The sequence below is a fragment of the Trematomus bernacchii genome, unplaced genomic scaffold, assembly GCF_902827165.1.
Source record: "Trematomus bernacchii unplaced genomic scaffold, fTreBer1.1, whole genome shotgun sequence".
NCBI lineage: Eukaryota > Metazoa > Chordata > Actinopteri > Perciformes > Nototheniidae > Trematomus > Trematomus bernacchii.
The window spans coordinates 4,027,841-4,045,870 of record NW_022987567.1 but is presented as its reverse complement, the minus strand read 5'-3'; the positions used below and the strand labels follow the sequence as shown (position 1 = coordinate 4,045,870).

Below are 18,030 nucleotides of genomic sequence, written 5' to 3'. Positions count from 1 at the left end.
GCCTGTGCTGCAGCACCTCTTTTCACCCTCGGTCATATTTGTAAAATGAAATGTTATAATACATGTGTATGTATGTATATCACAACTAATTCAGTCTGGCTCCAGCAACCCCAAGCGTCTGTTCCCCACCATCAGCAAACTTCTCAAACCCTTCACAGCCCCTGTCCCACTTCTCCCCTCTGACCCCCAAGCAACTGTCCGACTTCATGACTGGAATTAACTCCACCTGCACACTTGACCCAATGCCCTCCAAATTTGTTAAAGAGAGCCTCCCTGCCATCTCCAATCTCATCGCCTCCATCATTAACTGCTCCCTCAGATCTGGATCAGTTCCCCCCTCTCTCAAACTGGCTGCTGTCAAACCCATTCTCAAAAGACCTGGACTCAAACCTGACATCATGTCCAACTTCCGACCCATCTAAAATCTCCCCTTTCTGTCAAAAATACTTGAACGTGTCATTGCCTCATAACTAAAATCCCACCTCAGCTCCAATGACCTCTTTGAGCCATTTCAATCCAGTTTCCGATCAAAACACAGCACCGAAACAGCTCTTCTCAAAATCACAAACGACCTCCTCCTCTCCTCTGACTCCGGCAACCTGAACATCCTCATCCTCCTCGACCTCACCGCAGCATTCGACACCATAAACCACACCATCCTGCTGTCCCTCCTCGAATCATCACTCAACATCACCGACACTGCACTCTCCTGGCTGAAATCCTACCTCACCGACAGACATCAATAACTGCACCTCCTCCACTGCTCCTCTGTCCCAAGGCGTCCCCCAGGGTTCGGTGCTTGGCCCCCTCCTCTTCATCCTTTAAATGCTCCCCCTTGGCAAAATCATTCAATTCAATTTCACTGCTACGCCGATGACATCCAACTTTATATCTCAACTAGGGATGCTCCGATCGATCGGTCATCGATCGAGATCTGCCGATACTCACTCTCTACCGATCGATCGGTACTCTCTAAACATGCCGATCGCGAGAGCCGATCGCATGACGTAAAATACATGACAGTTTTCTCTGTGCGCGGCAAAACAAGCTCGCCAAAATGGCTTCACCGGTCTGGCATTATTTTAAGGTGTGCGAAAAAGACAGTAAAATAGCGGTATGCAACGTGTGTGTGAAGCAGAAATCCTGCAGCTCCACCCGCTGTGACGGACCGGTGAGCGGAGCGAAACACACAAGAGTTAGACCTAACACACTAGTTATAAATATATTTATTCTTCACTGTCGGCCGGGTCACTCATTACTGGATCAGTGAGCTGCATGAGATACTGACAGGCTGTCAGGAGAGGGAGAGAGGGGGAGAGAGAGAGGGAGAGGAAAAGAGAGCGCTTCCGCTCATTTCTCCCGTGTTATTATCTAAAGTGAATGTAAACTTGAATAATGTACATCATTTTAATGTAATAATTAAGTTGATTGTTGTTTGTGGAAGCTCCAGTGAATGAGCCCCATTAACTGAGTTTTAAACATCACTTTAAATGGAAGATTTAAAGTGATGTTTAAATCTTCCATTTAGGCCCGGCCCACTCGATCGGATCGGCCGATATTGCCAAAAATTGGCGATCGGAGCATCCCTAATCTCAACAAAAACCATCACCCCCACAACACACTCCACTCTCACCAACTGTCTCTCAGAAATAAAAGCATGGATGCAAACAAACTATCTCCAACTGAACAGTGCCAAATCAGACATCATCATCGGCCCCCCCATCCCGTACCAAAACCATCCAGAATATCAACTTCACCCTTGACAGCAACATTCTATCCCCCCCCCCCCTCACATCCGCAACCTCGGAGTCATCTTCGACAGTCAGCTCAAATTCAATCACCACATCAATCACATCACGAGGACTGCATTTTTCCACCTCAAAAACATTGCCCGTCGCCGCCCATCACTCTTCTCCTCTGCTGCTGAAACCCTGATTCATGCATTTATCACATCACGACTCGACTACTGCAATAGCATCCTACGGCATACCATCCAACCTCCTCAATAAACTCCAAAATATCCAGAACTCTGCTGCCCGCCTCCTCACCCACACCCGCTCCCGAGACCACATCACTCCCGTCCTCCAGAACCTCCACTGGCTCCCCATCCGTCAAATAATCGACTTCAAATTCCTCCTCATTACTCACAAAGCCCTCAACAACCAGCCCCCCCTACCTCACAGACCTGCTGCACCACCACACCCCTTCCCGCTGCCTCCGCTCATCAGAAGCCAACCTCCTATCAATCCCCACCCGCATCAAGCACCGGACCTGGGGGGACAGAGCCTTCTCCGTTGCTGCCCCTCCGTCTGGAACTCACTCCCACAACCCATCAGAGAGTGCACTGACCTCACCACCTTCAAAAAACTTACAAAAACTCACCATTTCAATCTGGCTTTTAATGTGTGATTGTTTTTGTATTGCTTGATTTTAAAGCACCTGTAAAAGCGCTAACAAAATAGATCTATTATTATTATTATATCGGTTTTGTACTGTATATTTATTTGTTCTAATAAAAATGCATTTGCAGTAACTTCAAGCCTTGATCTCCTTGTTATATACATTTGGGTGATGTTCAATTTTCTAAATTGAGTCAGTAAGAAGTTTAAGGAAACTGCAAACTTTTAAATCACCTTTTAATGCAACATTATAAGAGTTAGAAATAAAAAACACTAGTTTACTTAGTATGAAAATGTAAGTGCAAATGCTGCCTTGAAAACATTAGTCAACATAACTTGAATTTGTGAAATGGAAAAAAATATAGTTACAAGTTCTCCTTGCTTAGAATTGTGAGTTAAGAGAAGGTAGAATTTAAAGTTGATTTGACTAGATAATGAGCATTTCTTGAATCGCTAATGTAAACTTGTAAGTTTCTTTAACTCAAATTATTAAGTTATAACAATGGATGATCATTAATTAAACAACTTGTATAACTTAACTTAGTGAGTTGAAACAAAGTATATTTTGACTTTAAGTCAACTCATGTATATAGGGCAGCTCTTGAACTTGTGTTTTTAAGTTAAAACACCCTATTTATTTTTACAGTGTATGGAGCTCAAACCTTTCTCTCTCGCAGGGTTTACCGCAAGGACATTACGTTACACATACTCTTTCCAGTAGCCTACAACGTTAGCTCTAAGTGTTAGCATGCTTGCTAATGTAAACACAGAGCATATTACTCCCAAAGCACGCAGTGCATTGTTTTTGATACAGCACATAGCTTGACATGTTCTTTCTTAAGTGTTAACCACTAGAACAGTGCCATTATATGTATTATATATATAACAACTTTACTCTAAGTGCCTCCTGCAGACATCCTGCTGAATACACAGACACACAGCTGCGAGAGGGGATTCTGCTAGACCAGTGGCTCCCAACCAGGGGGCGCAGCGCTATTGCAGGGGGGGGGCGCGTGAAGCTTGGGAAAAAGAGCCAGAGCGTCCGCTGTGTGTGTATATATATATATATAGTTTAGTTTATGATTCAGCCTTGGGTAAGACTTTTATAGTATATGGCTATGACGCCCATAATGCTAAACGGGAGCAAATGTTAAAAGGGGACCCAATTATCCCAGTGGTGGCCGCCGGAGCTAACGGAGCCGCAGGGGGCTAGCTCCAGCCGGCGTCCAGCTCCAGCCGGCGTCCCGGAGCCCCCTGCGGCTCCGTTAGCTCCGGGTTGTGGAGTCCGGCGTTATAACTGGAGATCAAGGAAAGCAGCAAAACACGGACTTGGTTCGCCTGCAGCCCGCTGTAGTATTAGCTAAATAAATTATGTTGAACAAGGCTTATTAAGCTGAACATCGCCACAATTGTTCTGCTATGTATCGGTACTTCTTTTATTTTATTAACGTGATGACAAGCATTAAGAATAACAAAAAATTGCGAATTCTCTTGCAGATAGTCTCGTTTGATTATGAATGTAACGTTGTTATATAGGGGAACTACACTGTTTTAACAAGTGCCACGCAGTAACTTGGTATGCATGTATTTCATGTTAGCTTGGCTTCTTAGCCTGAGCTAGCTCTGTTTACTTCCAGTTCGGAGGCAGCAGGTCCCGCCTCGGCTCCGCCTCTTTGCCCTTATTTGGAGCAGGCGGGAGTTAGACTCTGACGTCACTGTCGAGCCGTTAGTGGCCGACTCCGCCTACTAAGGGCTTCTCGGCAACTCTGCAGAATCCTATGGGTGACGTCACGGACACTACGTCCATTTATATATACAGTCTATGGGCCATACCTATATAAAACATGTCTGTGAAGTTTTTTTTTCAAAATACCAAATATTTCACCCATTGTAGCCATCCCTCATACTGTTCAAACCCCTCTTTTGAAGCCCTGTTATGTCGCGTTTCCACTACACGGCCTCGCTCGGCCCCGCTCGGTATGGCTGGGCCTCGTTAGGACTGGCTCACTTTATGGCGCATTTCCATTACAGTTTAGGAACTGGGGCAGTATCTATAGTAACGCAGTGTAGGCGGAGCCGTGACGTGATCTTCAGAGGACCCCAGAAAAACAACACAGCCGTTAGCTGTTAGCACTCAGAGCTCACAGCTCCTCATATATGTTCAGAAACTAGACAAAAGTTAAACAAGTACAAACCACAGACTGCCTGTGTCATGGTGAATACAGTCGCTGCTTTATTTATGTCTGTATAGGCCGTTGTTGTGAGTGTGGACGGTCGGGGCATATACTGCGTTAGCTTAGCCAATCTCCATTTAGAAAACAAGCATTTTAAAAGGTTTTTCCCCTGCCGTCTGTCTGCAGACTTGACAAAGCATTAATTCATGGTTTTTACTAACCGGTATCAGTATGTTGTTACTTCGGCATCATTTTGAAACGTGTATTACAATTAAATCACGGTCAAATATGTCCATCTTGTTGTAGTTGTTGCCCCCTTGCCAGCGACGCTCTCTCTAGTTTAGCATACTCAGCCCGACTCAGCCTCGTTGCCTCTGGCCCTGGCCCCACGATTTTATGAGGCCAGAAAAACTGTGAATTAGGACCCGCCGGCCGGTACTAGGCCAAGTGGAAACGCAACCAAAGACGGGCCGCTGACGTCACAGCCCTCTTAAACCGGGCTGCGGGCTGTAGTGGAAACGCGCCATTAGAGAAACGCAGATTTTGGGTCCTTAGCTTGAAAAAAGAAAGAAGAGGAGGCAGAGCTAATGCCTGATTAGAATTCTACCGGAGATAAAGTTAAATTCAGTTGTGATAAAACGCCATCCTGTTTAAACCACGTCAAGGATTATTTCTGAAATAGTATGGAGCTCAAATGCTTTTTCTCTTGCAGGTTTATCATAAGGTGAGTTCTTTTTTTATTTCCTGCTTTTTAAAACACATGTGCTCTACAGTACAGGTTAGTTCTGAGTGTTAGCGAGGCTTGCTAATGTAAACAAAGACGTCCAAAACACGTCAGGCATTGTTTCTGATAGCAACTTGCTGTGGGTCCGCCGCCGCTATTACGTCACAGCGGATGGAATCTGTATCCGCTCGTTGTACACCCGTTTTTAAAAGATTTGGGTATGGAGGAAAAGAGAGAGGGTTTTATTTTATGACGCTGGTGAGTTCCCCGACGCACCGGGGACACATATGTATGTATAAAAGACATCACAAAGTGCATTTTGCATGATAGGTCCCCTTTAAGATATTCATTGCAATTGGGAATATAACAAAAAGTGTATCTCGAGCCGGTTTCTCAAACTTACCTACCCTACCTTTAAGTTAGAAGTTAGCAAAATGTAGGTAAATTAGGCTTGATACATTAATATGCTTTAACCTGTTAAGCACCAAGCCTGTTTTTCATGTTTCAGGCTCGAAAATGACATGCCCAAAACAAATGACTACAACTTAACTTCTAAAAGGGTTATATGAATAATTTCTTTTATCAAAGCAAGGTTACATCTGTGAGTTGGATGTAGAAGTGTCAGAATCAATATAAATGTTTTTTATTTTAAAGAAAATTCAGATTTTACATAGTAAAAAACTGTAAATTATAGTGTCCGTCCAAATATTATTTTTTACAGATAGTGAAAACTACCCTTGGATGATGGGTTAGTAGACTAAAAGCTTTAGGAATCCAAAGTACAACATATAATAAGTACCCTGTATCAAGATTGATGCAAAACAAGTGCACCATGTGCAAGTGCACTAAGTGCACCATCCGCCCGGTACCGGGCGGATGGTGCGTAACAGGTTAAGAAAAAAACAGCCTACATCACAGCTCTCTATAGTTTCATTTATCTTGTTGGCAGCTCATCCCTTAAAAACAGAAGTCTCAGAGTGATTATAATAACATGAAATATGAAGGGTCTATTTCAAGCTTGTTATGTAAATAAGTTAATAGGCTTTTTTTGTCAACTAAGATTTGTTGAAAATGTTATCAACATGAATTGACTGAACTAGTGCGTAATATAGTTGTACATATATATTTTAGAAGTACAATATGAGAAAAGCACAAGTTTCATTTGTGGGCCATATTTCATTATACTTTTTGAATTAGCTGAGGGCCGGTGTTATGCCGTAGATTGAAGCCTTGCCATAGATTGAAGCCCTGTTCGCGGGGACGAGCAAAGGTGACGTCATCGCCTGTATTGAGCGTTCGCCTAGTTTTCTAAGCGGAAAAACGAAAGATACTATTTACTTTCTCTCTTTTGAATGATATATTTCCCATCAGATTAAACAGCAAACGGCTGAATAAATAATGTGCATACAATTGCGTGGAGGCTCGTTTTAAGGACACTTTTCAGATCTGTCACAATCTTCGTATTGGAACAAACTTCCGTTTTTGAGTCCACTCTGTTATGTTCCTCCTTCCTACAGAACAAACAATGACAGGATAATATGTCATTTGTCAGTATAGTCCTATTTTTTTTAAAAAACCTTCTCTGTTTAAGTGTCTGATAACCACGAATATAAGCAATGATATAACAGTAATTATATAACATATGTCAGACACTGTGTTATTTTCAATCAAGCCTAAAAGATTATAATGTGTTCAAACTGGCTTCACTCGCTTGAATTGCTCCTTTGAATGTAATTTTCCTCTGTGGTTTCCTACTCAACACATGTTTGTATTGTAATGCCACTCATATTTTATTTTTTATTGTATTTTAAGGTGACATTGAATGCTTTGAAAGGTGCCCTAAAATAAAGTGTATTATTGATCTTATATCTGTGCCTATATCACACTATTAATGTTCCTTATTTTAGACTAGATTAATCCTGGTGTCAATAGGGAAGATCTGCACTGTTCTCTACATAACATGTTCAGCAGAGCAGGTATTTCTCCTGCCAGATTTGGAAGCCCCCCTATCATTTTGTCCAGGATGGTCATAGACTCACCAAAATCATACTGGTGTTGCCTGTTCCCCTCTAGTTTGTGCTCACCAAAGCATTTTACTCTGGGCCCAGCAGGTAAAAAACTAAAGAGGGGCTTCCATATCCGTCAGAGAAGGTGTAGCTAGGGATGTCCCGATCACCTTTTTTTGCTCCCGATCCGATTCCGATCATTTGATTTTGACAATCTGCCGATACCGATTTTTTCCCGATCCGATCTTTATGCAATGCATTAAGAGGAAAAAAAAGGAGAAAAGCATTCAAGTTGTCCCTTAAACCCCACGTTCTCCACCACAGATAACGGCTGGTCATCCAACGCGATGAATTCAGCTATCTTGGCTGTTCTTTTTTTGGCCTTTTCACTGTTCTGGGGCAGTTTCTCTTTCCTTTTAAAAGTCTCTGAAAGTGTTGGTTGTTTCAGTGCCTTTACCTGAGTGGCCGCTGTGTACTCGTTGTGTTGTTGTTGGTGTTTGTTTCTCAGGTGGCGTATTAGATTGGTCGTGTTGAACGTAGCTCTGTTCTTTCCACCACGCGGAACCTCCGCCTTGCAAACATTGCATCTGGCTGTTACACTGCCTTCGCTTTCAATTTTATAATACTTCCAAACTCCTGACATTTTCTCTGTCCCGACTCCCGAGTCACCAGCTGAACGTAGCCTCTCGTTAGCTTACTGCTACTATTAGACACTGCGCCCTGCCCACTCTGTTGCCAGATTTGAGAGAAATAAGCAACCAGGTCTATGAAAACAAGCAACACATACATGATGTTGTGTAATTTTAAACCAAAACTAAGGCCTCAGGATGACTTTAAGACGTGAACATGGTCATTTTTGTTTTGTAACATTAAATGAAATACAAATATTTTATTAAAAAAAAAAAAAAAAAAAAAAATCCCGATCCCCGATTTTTTGAAAATCACGTGATCGGCTCCGATCCCCGATGACGTGATCGGATCGGGACATCTCTAGTTGTAGCTGCCGGATTTGGAAGCCCCCCTATCATTTTGTCCAGGATGGTCATAGACTCACCAAAATCATACTGGTGTTGCCTGTTCCCCTCTAGTTTGTGCTCACCAAAGCATTTTACTCTGGGCCCAGCAGGTAAAAAACTAAAGAGGGGCTTCCATATCCGGCAGACCAGGTGTTGGAGCTGCCGGATTTGGAAGCCCCCCTATATCTTTGTCCAGGATAGTCACAACTTCACCAAAATCATACTGGTGTTGCCTGTTCCCCTCTAGTTTGTGCTCACCAAAGCATTTTACTCTGGGCCCAGCAGGTACAAAACTAAAGAGGGGCTTCCAAATCCGGTAGAGAAGGTGCTGCCAGATATGGCACCCCCCCCCAACAACTTTGTCCAGGACAGTCACAACTTCACCAAAATCATACTGGTGTTGCCTGTTCCCCTCTAGTTTATGCTCAGCAAAGCATTTTACTCTGGGCCCAGCAGGTAAAAAACTGAAGAGGGGCTTCCATATCCGGCAGACCAGGTGTTGTAGCTGCCGGATTTGGAAGCCCCCCTATACCTTTGTCCAGGATAGTCATAGACTCACCAAAATCACACTGGTGTTTGCTGTTTCCCTCTACTTTGTGCTCACAAAAGCATGTTACTCTGGGACCAGCAGGTGAAAAATTATAGGGGGGCTTCCATATCCGGCAGCCAGCCACAACACCTTCTCTGCCGGATATGGAAGCCCCTCTTTAGTTTTGTACCTGCTGGGCCCAGAGTAACATGCTTTTGCGAGCACAAACTAGAGGGGAACAGGCAACACCAGTGTGATTTTGGTGAGTCTATGACCATCCTGGACAAAATGATAGGGGGGCTTCCAAATCCGGCAGCTACAACACCTGGTCTGCCGGATTTGGAAGCCCCTCTTTAGTTTTTTACCTGCTGGGCCCAGAGTAAAATGCTTTTGCGAGCACAAACTAGAGGGGAACAGCAAACACCAGTGTGATTTTGGTGAGTCTATGACCATCCTGGACAAAATGATAGGGGGGCTTCCAAATCTGGCAGGAGAAATACCTGCTCTGCTGAACATGTTATGTAGAGAACAGTGCAGATCTTCCCTATTGACACCAGGATTAACCTAGTCTAAAATAAGGAACATTAATAGTGTGATATAGGCAAAGATATGAGATCAATACACTTTATTTTAGGGCACCTTTCAAAGCATTCAATGTCACCTTAAAATACAATAAAAAATAAAATATGAGTGGCATTACAATACAAACATGTGTTGAGTAGGAAACCACAGAGGAAAATTACATTCAAAGGAGCAATTCAAGCGAGTGAAGCCAGTTTGAACACATTATAATCTTTTAGGCTTGATTGAAAATAACACAGTGTCTGACATATGTTATATCATTACTGTTATATCATTGCTTACTATTCGTGGTTATCAGACACTTAAACAACAGAGAAGGTTTTTAAAAAAATAGGACTATACTGACAAATGACATATTATCCTGTCATTGTCTGTTCTGTAGGAAGGAGGAACATAACAGAGTGGACTCAAAAACGGAAGTTTGTTCCAATACGAAGATTGTGACAGATCTGAAAAGTGTCCTTAAAACGAGCCTCCACGCAATTGTATGCACATTATTTATTCAGCCGTTTGCTGTTTAATCTGATGGGAAATATATCATTCAAAAAGAGAGAAAGTAAATAGTATCTTTCGTTTTTCCGCTTAGAAAACTAGGCGAACGCTCAATACAGGCGATGACGTCACCTTTGCTCGTCCCCGCGAACAGGGCTTCAATCTACGGCAATCTACGGCATAACACCGGCCCCTAGTTTGGACACCCCTGGTTTAAGAGTAAAGGGAACAGACCTGCTCTGTGTATCCGAAGCTGAGGCTGTAAAACAGCGTCCAGTAGTTTCTGGAGTCTCTTGTTCTCCTCTTTTGAACGAGACAGCTCCTCCTCGTAATCTGCTATCGTTTTTTCAAACAAAGCCAATATCTCTTCAGCAACAGGAGTGAGTCGCCGCTTCTTCAACGACAGCAGCATTTTGACTTTACTCATGTTTACTAAATCACCTTTTCCTGCAAACTCCGTTAAACACACTGTTTCTTTCTCTCTATCAAACTCTCAATCTGTGTCTCAATAGTGTTGCCAACGTGTTTCCAGCTAGCATGCTAAGCTAGCTCCTATAGTCCGAGGTAAACGCTCCAGAAAAAAGAGCACACAGTCCATTCGGAGGTTTATCCAAACGCACAGATGATGGATCAGTAGTGCTGGAGCTCACACACACTTTCTCAGGAACACAGAGAGAGAGAACCGTAGCGACGAGACGCCACCTGGAACCAGTGTGACTACCCGATCTGAATCCCTGCCCTATCTGCAGTGCGCATTCTTCTTCTTTTCTTTAATGGCGAATATGCAGTGCGTGTCACTCCCCGATCGGTCCACCTGCCCGATCTGTACTGCGCATGTGCGAGATGGTCCGCCACTACATATGGCAACTGTACTAGGACACTTGACACAGTGGCTTTTGGCAAAGCAGAAAAAGAACCGAGAGAGATTAGTTATTGTTATTACAACGTGACTTCACTATTATTTAATAACTCTTTTTATTGGGTTCTTTTATTTGTGGTTAAGTACATTGTCAGAATAAGTGAGAAATGGATTTAACTTCTGTTAGACAGCTATATGCCATACATGTTTGCATACATTCACAGTAAATATGTATTCAGTATGATAGCTGTCTAACAGAAGTTAAATCAATTTCTCACTTATTCTGACAATGTACTTAACCCAATTAAATGAACCCAATAAAAATAGTTAATATATAGTGAATTACACTTTTGTTACAGCAGGTAAAGCATACAACAGATACTTTCAGCATTATCGGAGCACAAAGTGGAAGCTTGGATGAAACACAGCGGACTTCTAAACAATGAACACCCGAAACTTAGAAGAAATAAAGTTGGGTTTTATGCGTTCTAATATTGCAATGCAAACCCATGATGTAATGACAGTAATTAAGAATAATTTAGTCATTGAATAATCATTTCAGTAGATTTAATCAAACAAAACATAAACATATTGGACATGGCCTCAAGACTGTAACCTCTTCACATTCTGTTGAAATTGTCAATTACTAGCCATATCTTACACATTGCTGTTTTGAATCCTTAATATGTGGAAGACAGTTGAACTGGATAATTTAACATTTATGCCACCTGCCTAGGCGATCCAGTTATTTTAGCCGGGCCCATGCACATGAGGGGGTTCAAAGGAATGAGCATGCTAAGTTAGCAAAAGATGCGTTACAGAAGGAAATAGCAATACCAGTTTAACTTGGAAAAGGAGAAGGAAAAGCAATAATTAAGAAGAAGGGTATGTAAATATGGCAGAAAAGGTGGGAGGAAGATCAGAAAGGGAGGAGATACCACAAGTTACAGAAATCAGTCATAATAAAGATCTATAGAGAAAGGAACAGACGGGAGGAGATCATCATCACTAGACTCAGACTGGATCATACAGGATTAAACAGCACAATGTTTATAATGGGGAAAAGCGAAATTGAAGAATGCAGGGGGTGTGGAGTGAAAGAAAATGTGGAACACATCATATTACACTGCAACATGTACAAAACAGAGGGATAAACTAAGAGACAGGGTCAGAGAGGCAGGAAGGGAGTGGAGCCTGATGGGGATACTGAGAACAGAAGGTGAGGGGGTAAGAGCTAACAGGAAGGCCATTCTTAAGTATTTGAGTGAAACAGGATTGATTGGAAGAATTTAAAACAACGTAAATAAAGTGGTATTTCCAAAAGTGGTGATAGGATGATGTGGTGATTCACACTCTTGTACAGTAGGTGGCGGTATGCACCTTAAAATGGTTTGCAATCCCCCAAAAACGAGAGAAGAAGAAGAAGAAGAAGCCGACTCCGAGGGCCTTTCTTATTTTTCTAATTTGCCCTCGGGTCCTTCTCAGGTCGACTATTTTCATTTCCTCGGTCGTCGGTCCTCGGTATCACCGGAAGTTGATTTGTCTGCGCCATCTTGAGTAGCGTCCCATGGCTCTTATTTCTGCCAGAGGACCGAGGATCGAGGAGCGAGGAGCGATAATGAAGGAGCGATAACCGAGGAACCACCAGACCATCCTCCGGTGAAATCCTCACTCTCCTCGCTCCCTTACTGTGTATCGCTCACTGATTGGACGATGCAGCGCATCCACTGATCTGTTGCTTCTTGACATGAGAGCAGTTTCCCAGCGGAGTGAAGAAAACACATGAAACTCACGGGACTCACTCCTCAGTTTATACTGTGTTTTTGTTTCAATTAATGCATCATTCAGTTACAAATATGTGATATATCTGAACAACAAAGTGGTGAAAAATTATTTTATTTATTTATTGGAAACATTTTCATGATCGCTTTTTCGTTTTACATTTTCATTTATTGTCATTTCCATTCAGTCAGTCATTAAGTACTATTTAAAATGTTAATTTGCTACATATCCACACAAACAAACAAAGTGTGCAATCCAATGATTAATGAATGTTAATCTAACTGGGTTTTGATAGATAACATATCTCTTTTTCTTCTCTGAATTATTTTTATTTCTATTGTGCACTCTAATCAATATTAATCTAACTATTGTTTTTAGAATGGCGTTTATCTTTTTTGAGAATGAGTTCTTATTTTATTTTATTTATTTGGTTCTGCAACAGATGATACAAATGTATATGTCAGTAAATGTGTACTAACAGAGGCAGGGGTGTGTGTGAAAACAACGGGGACAGAGCTGCTGTCAGACATCAGCTGTGCGGTGTCATCACAAACGGACGTCGCTTCACGTGACGCTCCGGAGGAAAGGACGTCCCATTGCTCTTAAAACTCATTTCCCTGCTTCTCGTGGTTTCCGTGCGTCTCTCCATGCTTCCCTGGTGGGAAGGACTAAACGCAGGGAAACGACGCAAGTGAGGGACGCAAGGATTCCATTTAATCGACCTGAGAAGGACCCCTCCTCGACTCCTCGAATCCTCTGTCGTCCGGTAGTGACCCGGAAATGGTTTTCGGCAATGCACCCCCCCAAAAAAGATGCTTTTATTAATCCCACCCTCAAGCATTTTTGAGGGTATAGTTGTAGGACTAGTACAAATAAATGGAGCACATTTCATGAATGTGACACTTTTATTAAATAAGATAGCAAGGGGTGCCTAATGTGGCAAACATATGCTGACAATAGTCTTTGTCAGAAGTCCAAGCACACTGGACATTGGAACAGTCCTTCGGCGGGATTCAATGACGTAGTATCCTTGAAATAGTGGCTGTGACTACCCGATCCGCATCCCTACCCGATCCGCATTGCGCATGTGCGAGATGGTCCGCCATATTTGACAACTACATACGGAAACTCAAATAGGACACTTGACACAGTGGCGTTTGGCAAAGCAGAGAAAGAAAACAAAAAAAAAACGACAATATTAATCTGAACGAGAGAGATAAATGATTGTGAATGTATGCAAAAATGTATGGCATTAATAATTGATATCTAATTACATTACAACTGTGAATGTCCTTCATTTTATTTCAAATGAAATACAATTATATAAAAGATTTTTGTATAGATATTTGAGACGTTTATGACTCGCACATGCACAATGCAAATCGGGCAGCCGTCTAGACGTCAAATGTCCTATTTGAGTTGCCGTAAGGAGTTGTCCAATATGGCGGACCATCTCGCACATGCGCAATGCGGATCGGATGCGGATCGGGTAGTCAGAAGCATAGATATATATAAACACTAGATGGCTCATGGGAGATTTTCCAGCGTAGCTCACCGGCCGCCATCTTGCTACAGTCAACAGCTACTCTGGTACGCGCTATGGTAGCTGTTGTAAGGTGAGTGATCTGCACAAAAATACTCTTAACTCGCTGAAATCGTGACTGATTTACAAACGGTTTGGTTTATTATAAACATTATTAGTATGGCTATGATACAGGATGCTTAGACATGTTGAAATTGCAGCTTTTCTTTATGTATGTGTGGTTGTATTTATTAGCTGGCTAATAACAAGAGGCTGTGAGTGAGACCTAACATTTCAACATAACTTAAGTTACACATGATTTCTTCCAAGTGGTTTGGCTTGTTAAAAACATCTTACATTTAGATAGATAGATAGATAGATCGTACTTTATTGATCCCAAATTGGGAAATTGTTTTTGTTACAGCAGCATAAAAGGCATTTTACAATAAAACAAAATATACAAGAATAGAAATAAAATAAAATAAAATATAAAATAAAATATAAAATATACATGTCAAAATACAAAATAGAAAATATACATACAGATATTATATATATATATATATATATATATATATACAAATATACAAATATATATATATTCAAAATATATGGAATTATGGAGTATTAAATATGAAACAGATTATGTGTGAGTAAAATGTACAAGGTGGTTTTATTTCTAGAGAAACTATGGAGCAGAGAGTTCTCTTCCAGCCAGAGGTGATTTATTGTACAGAGTTATTGCAGTGGGCAGGAATGTTTTCCAGTATCTGTCCTTGTGGCAGGGGAGCTGCAGCAGTCTGTTGGAGAAGGAGCTCCGTTGACTGTCCAGCTGCAGGTGGAGAGGATGGGTGAGGTTATCCATGATGGACAACAGCCTGTTCAGTGTCCTCCTCTCCACCACAGCTTCAAAGGGTTCCAGCTTGATGCCGATGACTGACCCAGCTTTCCTGATCAGTTTATTGATCCTGCAGGTGTCACCGGCTCTGATGCTGCCCCCCCAGCAGACCGCAGCAAAGAAGAGTGCACTAGCCACAACAGACTGATAGAAGATCTCCAGCATCTTACTGCATACGTTGAAGGATCTCAGCTTCCTCAGAAAATAGAGTCTGCTCATCCCCTTCTTGTACACAGCGTCAGTGTTGATCCTCCAGTTCAGCCCATTGTCTAAGTGCACTCCCAGGTACTTGTAGACCTCCACAACTGCCACATCCTCTCCCAGAATGCACAGGGGCAGAGGAGGAGATGTCCTCTTCCTCCTGAAATCAATGACCATCTCTCTGGTCTTGGCCACATTCAAAAGCAGATGATTTCTTCCAGTCCACTCAACAAAATCACCCACCAGCGCTCTGTACTCCTCCTCCCGTCCATCCCTTATACACCCTACCACTGCAGAGTCATCCGAAAACTTCTGCAGGTGGCATGACTCTGAGTTGTATAGAAAGTCAGAGGTGTATAAGGTGAACAGGAAAGGAGACAGCACAGTCCCCTGTGGGGCTCCAATACTACCAACCACCACATCAGACAGCACACTGCCCAGCCGGACGTACTGTGGTCTGTCCGTGAGGTAGTTGGTAATCCAGGAGATGGTGGACGAGTTTACCCTCATAGCCTGCAGCTTGTCACTCAGTAGCCGAGGCTGGATCGTGTTGAATGCACTGGAGAAATCAAAAAAGGTGATTCTCACAGTGCAACCCGATCCATTCAGGTATGAGTGAGCACGCTGCAGCAGGTAAATAATGGCATCGTCCACCCCCAGGTGAGGCTGGTAGGCAAATTGCAGAGGGTCAAGGAATGATCTCACCTGCGGTCTGAGATGGGCCAAGACCAGTCTCTCAAGCACCTTCATCACATGAAATTTTAGATACATTATGATACAGGAAATTGCTGGCTTTGTGTTTACAGAAGTACCTGACTATGCCGGACTTTTGTGCAGCCTACGGATGCTCTAATCGCCGCAGTCTGGAAACAAGAACCCGTGGAATTACCTTTCACTTGTAAGATATGACAATATTATGACTATAATTAGGATAATCGTTAATTACTTAGTGGATGTATGTACATTACAAGTTCTGCTACACAGGATCAGTGGGGCTATGTGAGATAATAGTATTGCAAGATTGTTGTTGACCCAGCTTCTTTAGAATATGTTGCTACCATTTCTTTACACAATTATTTAATGTTTCTTTTGGACACCTTTTTTATAACTCTTAGTGTACATACATACATACAATTACCCCAAAAATATGATAATTTCGGTGTGTATTTTTGTCCTTACCCTTAATGTTAAAGGAAAGAAGGGAGGAAAATGTTGACAATAATTTATATATCTGGCTACCTTTCTCATGTTTTTAAGGTTTCCCAAAACCGGAGAGAGGAGGAGGCAGTGGGAAGTTGCCCTAAGAAGGCAGGACACTGCTCTGCAGTGAGCACTTCAGTTGTGAGGACTTTGACAGGACGGGGCAGACTGTCCGGCTTAAAGATGGTGTTGTGCCAACAGTATTCAACTTCCCAGCTCATATTCAAAGGGTATGTGTATCATTGGCCAACAAGAATTCAAGGTGTATAAGATTGATATATAAATATGTGATTAAATGTCACACTTTAGTTTTTCTTTCTGCAAGTTTAGGAATAAATAATGTGTTGTGTATTACAGCACATTTTAAACACTCAAAATGTCTTTAATTATGTTTATTTTAGCCGGAAGCAACAAGAAGCACAACCACTTCTAGAAGAGCGGAAGATGAACCTCAGCCTAATGTTGTGAGTATTCTGAATGTGGCCAAGACCAGAGAGATGGTCATTGATTTCAGGAGGGTGAGGACGTCTCCTCTACCCCTGTGCATTCTGGGAGAGGATGTGGCTGTTGTGGAGGACTACAAGTACCTGGGAGTGCACTTAGGCGCCGTTTACACGAGGAGAAAACTGCTTGTATCTGCATAGTTTCGCGTGCGTATAGCCCTATTATTTACACGAGGCCGATAGAAACTGACCCCACAAACGATAACGGGTCCCAAGGTGGATAGATTTGCAAACGAAACGCTCTGGGGGGTCAACCGAGTCCGTGTAATCACCTCTATACGAATATTTCCTGAAAAAATAGCGGAAAAAAAAAAAAAATAGCACCTCTCCTGCTCATTGCTGTAGCAACTATCAAAAATAGCTGTGTTAATTAAACGCACAAGGGGTTCTTGAATGAAATAATATTATAAAAGGCAAACCAGAATAGTTAACGCCCAATATACTCCTTAAACAAAATAAACAGAGTCAGATTTCATGCATTGATCCATTATATTGACAAAGGAGGATCTCACCCGGTGTTTGTAGAGAATATCTCTCTTTTCTGAGCGGGTCCTCTCCACGGAGACGTCGGTCGATGCAATATCCACAGATTCGGTTTCTTTCAGTTAACTTCCCCGTAGCATTTATCCATATGCTGAGGAAATTACTATATCCCGCTGAATACCAGCAATCACCACACACACTTCCTCCTGTCAGTAGCTACTGCTAGTGCTACTGCTACTGACCATGCTACAGATATTAGTGCAAAAATATACAGCTCCTCTACCACAACCATCAGCAACAAGTGGACATGGAGAATTACATGAACTACATGTTGCTAAATACACGGCGGGGCATGAACAGAAGGGTAGCCATGGCAACATTGCGGCGGGGGCTGCTGGGGCTGCTCTTCTTCGCTGCTTTTGGTGTATTTTGGCGGAAGTTACAGCGCCACTTACAGTCCCGGCATATGTACTACAGCGTTTCCAGCGGCCTCGTTTGAACAGACACGTTAAATGAAACAAATGCATGTGAACGGAAGACTTTTTGGAATACGCATACTGTGCATAAACGCAAACGGTCCCGTGTGAGCGGGGCCTTAGACAATGGGCTGAACTGGAGGATCAACACTGACGCTGTGCACAGGGCTGGACTGGGACAGCA

General features: G+C 42.5%; 1 long non-coding RNA gene across 1 annotated transcript; it reads left to right on the top strand.

The window, feature by feature from the left end:
* Nucleotides 1-14,073: 14,073 nt before the first annotated feature.
* Nucleotides 14,074-16,931, top strand: LOC117479015. Its single transcript, XR_004555520.1, has 4 exons — nucleotides 14,074-14,179; nucleotides 15,991-16,082; nucleotides 16,442-16,614; nucleotides 16,786-16,931. It is a non-coding gene; the product is annotated as an uncharacterized LOC117479015 (long non-coding RNA).
* Nucleotides 16,932-18,030: the final 1,099 nt, after the last annotated feature.